The following is a 5,710-nucleotide window of genomic DNA, read 5'->3' on the forward strand; positions in this document are numbered from 1 at the left end:
TTTTCAAACTGTACACCTCATTTTTTGTTTGTTGTGAATATGGAGCAACCTAATTCTTTTTATACTGATTTCATTTGGAATAGTTCACACTCTCCACGTAAAAGTAACCACTGACTTTACACATAAACAGATGTATGTCTCCTCCAATCACTTCCTGTAACTGTAACCTCTTTTCACCTGGGCTACACCCTTGACCACGTCAAGAAAAGCCAAACTATCTTATTGTTCTCTCGCTTACCCTATTACGTCTTTTTCCCAGTGAAGACTCGCTGACCTCTGAGTTGAAGTTTCCTCTACTATGTTGTCTGCCTGGGGCAGGTGGAAGAAACTCTACCCACAGCAGCAAAGCAAGATTGCTTGATTTATAAGGACTGAGTGAGAAATCCCAAACCTATTGCTATAAATAACATCTGCTGTCATCAAGTAAACTACAGAATTGCCTTGCTAGCATTTATCCAGAGAACATGTTTGCACACTGTATGCAAGCTAGCTTTAGCAGAAATTGTCACAAGAAATTGTCACTGTTATGCTGCACCTTTGTTTTCTCCATCGTGCATGAGACACTAGCATATATTTCTTACACCAAAGTATTAGTATAATAGCAACAATGTAAGTTAGCCATGAGAAAGCTAAGAAGAAATTCTGCATATCAAAGCTACAATTCAGCCGCTAACTGCTCCTGCTGTCCATTGCTCCCGCTATTGCCATAGTAAGCAATTTTCAGTTATATCCCTTTGCTGTGCAATTATATATAATTTAGTGTCAAGGGTTACATTTGCAAGTAAAGAAATTTGGCAGGTTAGCAAATTAATATTTATAGTCATTAGTGATTTTGCTAGCAATTATATTAGCGTTGAGTTAGCCAGCTTACTGCATGATGATAGCTGATAAAATGCAATGCACATAGAAAACAGGCATTCAAAAATGTGACGTTCCTGTCAGTTTTTTGTAGGTGAAATAATTTATTGGGTAATTAGTACTTGCTAACAAAATCCAGCAAATGTTAATGATCAGGTTTCCCCAGTGCACGCAAACACTTTTCAAACACAATAGGAAGGTTGCAGTTTCTTGATGGACAGTCATGGAGCTCAGCTAAAAGATACCAAACACCTGCAAAAACTGACACATTTATAGTCATCACTTTCAGTTAGGGAATTTACCTAAAGAAATTAGAGATTGGCAAAGCCTTTACTACACTCATTGCCCTGGGGCCTGTTGTTTCACAAGTCTAGCCTTGCATTGTCGTTGTGTATCTGAAATATGGATATTATTGTATTTCTTGCACATCCAAAAGTGAATGTTCTGACAAATACCCATAAGATGCACACTTGGTCTTATGCTAGATGTATGCATTTGTAAAATTGTGATTTTAAAGTCCTTGAATAAAAAAAGTAAAAGAAATGTGAAGTGTCCAAGGATTGATTTGTTTATTGTGACATTTAAACTGGGCTTGTACGTAAATGGTTGCAGCTATACTTCAGTAATCCTAACCCTTTCAACTAGACTACACCCCTACTTGGGTCAAGAACATTTCTAGCAGTTACTGCTTCCTTCTTTGAGAGTTGAGTACATCCACGTAGATTTGAGCATCCACGTAGACCCCCTTGACCTTTAGTTGAATACATTTAAATTAAAGATGTTATGTCCTTCTTTTACAAACTTTTATGAAGTTTCGGCAATCTGACATTTGCTGAAAAATTGGTTGAGTCACTTTAAAATAAGTTGATGCATAACATGTCTTGAATACCTAGTAATTACATCAAAAATGATACCAAAATTTCTCCAAAACTGTGTGTGTGTGTGTGTGTGTGTGTGTGTGTGTGTGTGTGTGTGTGTGTGTGTGTGTGTGTGTAAAGTAAATTAAGTACTGTAATCATACTGTCTCACAAAAGAATATTTCATCAACATTTTTACTTTTTCCAAGAGTTTTATTCATGTTGCTTAAAATTAAAACAAACAGGAAGAACCAAAGAAGTAAATTGAGTTTATTGATTCTTATTATGTTTTATTTTTTAGATGGGGGAGGGGTGCTGCCTTATGTGTAACATGCTGGATAATCAATAAATAATAATCACAGCAACATTATTATTATTATTATTATTATTATTATTATTATTATTATTATTATTGATAATGAGACATTGAAAAAATAACAGTAATACGACATCCACTATCACTACTACTAATACTGTTTCTACTAGTGCTGATAGTAATAAAGAAATAAATAGTGATAAATAATGATGACTGCTAGGGTTGGAATTTGGAAAAAAAATATATAACTCTAGACACTAGGTAAGGCAAAGAGTGATACCAATTGGGTATACGATTGGGTTTTGGAGTATAATACCTATCCTATTATAAATAAATCCATATAGATAATATAAATAAGTAGAAAGCAATGACAACACTGAAAGGAGTACATGTATATGTATGTTATTTATATGTATCCTTAAATCATATTGGAATATAAAATGAGTGGTGTAATACATATTTATTTTGAAGTTTTTTTGTATATGCAACTCCTTATTATGTTATTCCCTTTGTGTTTCCTGGACTGTCCATAGTTTCCATTGGCTGTTTCTCTTGTTAGCTACAAAAATGCAAGTAAAAAGTTGATTTGTTTTTACAAAAAAATGTTTTTTAGTTGTTGTTGTTTTGCTGTTTTATCAGACATGGAGAAAATACGACTAAGTACAACTTTTCTAATGAGTAACTGTAAGTGGAGTTGCTGTTCATTAATTCAATACTACCCCTAAGAATCTGCATAATTTGCAAACACTGAATAGCGTGCCTGATCTCACACTTGCAAAAGAAGAGCAATGTGAGTATGATGCATGTCTGCATTATATTCACAAACAATCCAAAAATCAATCTGATGATGTTTGTGGCACCCCAGATATATTGTATTAAATGCCCAATGAAACACCCATCATTCTGGTGATCACCAAACCTTTTAAGATAAGATAAGATAAGATAACCTTTATTAGTCCCACGCTTGGGGAATTTGTTTTGTTACAGCAGTGGACAGTGCAAAGTTGCATAGAAAAATTAGAGAAAAACACTGGAGTAAGATATCAATAATTCTTATTCTAATTCTAATAATTCTCCACAATATTTCTTGTGTGCGTGTTACTTTTTCTGGCTTAAACAGCTTTTCTGTGCATGGAAAAGTATAAGGACCAGACTCGCACAGAATTTGCACTAAACTAGCATCAGACTAAGTTGCCACATCTGATCTATTACATGGAAATATTGTGAACCTAAAAGCATTTATTTTTCTAATTTACTGAACACATTTATGTTCCATGAGTTGGCATCCTAATGCATAATTTCTAGGAAATTTCTGACCAGATTTTAATCCTCATAGGAAGAGAAACATTTGCCTATTTGAAATTTTAGCTTAAATAAATCCATACAATGCATAAGTGCTGTTGTGTGGATTATGGCGTGATATGCATGCCCTCTGCTGGCTGTCTCTTGTAGTGTAAAGGCCATCAAATTGTCTCCTCCTGCAGATGAATACCGTTTCTCTGGTATTTTTAAAGTACAGATATATATATATATATATATATATATATATATATATATATATATATATATATATATATATATATATTAGGGGTGCAACGATACTCGTATCGATATCGAACCGTTCGATACAGTGCTTTCGGTTCGGTACGCATATGTATCGAACAATACAACATTTTTAATTTATTTTATCAATTTTCCTTCTGACGATGCTGTCTGTGTTGAGCGCTCAGTGGATCTGCGCTCGACAGTGCAGCCTAGGCGGAGTAGTCGAACACAGATTCACTGAGCGCAGGGCAAGCTAGCTAGACAGAAGTTAAGCTCGTTGCAACATGGCAAATTGAACCTCCCCCACCCTCATTCAGATCTGGCGTTTGGAACTATTTTGGTTTTCATGTGATGTATGACCCTGAAGGTAAGCGTGTCATGGACAAAAGTAAAACAGTATGTTGGATGTGCCAGCAATGCTCAATTGGTGGGAACTAGTGTGTTAGCGCAGTTAGCTCGTTAATGTGTTGACGTCTTGCAGCCCCACTCATGAGGCGATCCGCGGTAGCTCGTTAACGGAGATTTGCCGTGTTGTGACCTTAACGTCATTTCAGATTAACGCTGACAGCACTAGTGGGAACACAACCAATATGACTGCACATTTACTCCGACATCATCCTAGTGCAAAGACAAGTGGAAGCAGACAAAAACAAGCACGCATGCTACAAACTTTACCCGAGTCATTTAGACAGCCGTTAGCACATGATTCTCCTTATGGGGACCTGATATGTTTAATGTGCTGCTGAGAATATAGCCCAGAAGAAGCGTATAGTATAGCTTTTATTTTGGAAAGAGACATTTCTCCATAATAAACTCTCTTTTCCAAAGATGAGTGATTCCTCAATCAGATACAGGGCTCGCAAAATCGCTAGCCCGACGTCCTGGGGCTTTTTTCCAGTCGGGCTACCAAAATCTATCTCTGCCCTGCCCGTCGGCCTATCGTAGGAAGGAAAAATATATGTCAATGCTTTTGCATTCTTTCGGAAATGTAGCTGGGTAATTATGTCATTGGCATCGGCCACTGTCAATATGTGACATACTGAAATCGCGTTTGAATTTGCGCTTGTTTTTTGCTTTCACTTTGCAATCGCGTGAACTGTGTATAGAAAGCGACAGTACTGATTGGTGAGTGATGATAATTTGCGCACCAATTCCTCTGACATCGTCTTATCAATCGTTAGCTTACTATGCAAACATGACAAGTGAAATCTCCTGCAGCTTAAACATGTGAGAGGTTGATCGCGCAGAGAATCGCTGAGCGTTATGTTAGTGCGTGTGTAAAAGCAGCAGGATATATATTTTAGTTCTGCTGAGCCAAATAAGACAGGTCAGGGTGAAGAAGTGACGAAACGGAAAGGTTATGACAAATCAGACTATAAGGCAAAAAGAAAGTGCAGCTTTATAGTTTCATGGACAAAAGAATTTCTGTGGCTGCAATATGACGAGCTAAATAACCAGGGCTGCACATAAGTGGTCCGCAGGTGCGCATTCACTGTCAAAATAAAAACCCGCACAAGATAAGAAGTTGCAACGCGTGTTTGCGTACATAAGATTTTCAGGAGGAGGACAGACATTTGTTTAGAACTCTTAAAGATGTCGAAGAAGCTCCTTTAAGCAATTACTGTGATGTTCCTCCACCTCCAAAGAAATGTCAGAAGGAGTCCGAACCACAAAAGAAGCGCGTATTCTCGGAAAAGTGGTTGCAGGAGGTGAGCTGGCTTCAAACAAATGATGAACGCACAGAGATGTGGTGCAGAATGTGCCGTGAAAATTTAATAAATGACAAATTAATAAAAAGGCATGAACATTTTTTTTGTATCGAAAAAATATCGAACCGTGACACCAAAGTATCGAACCGAACCGTGAATTTTGTGTATCGTTGCACCCCTAATATATATATATATATATATACATACATATATATATATATATATACATACATATATATATATATATATATATATATACATATATATATATATACATATACATATATATATCTGTATCTATATGTATGAAAAATTCAAGGCTTTTTAATTCAGTTATACAGATCTGTAGATAGACTCTGACGTATGTATTAACCCAATTCCCCCCCAAAAAAGCAATGACATTCAAATCTTGAACCCATATTTTA

This window comes from Neolamprologus brichardi, chromosome 17, assembly GCF_056152115.1.
Source record: "Neolamprologus brichardi isolate AB-2024 chromosome 17, ASM5615211v1, whole genome shotgun sequence".
NCBI classification, from domain to species: domain Eukaryota; kingdom Metazoa; phylum Chordata; class Actinopteri; order Cichliformes; family Cichlidae; genus Neolamprologus; species Neolamprologus brichardi.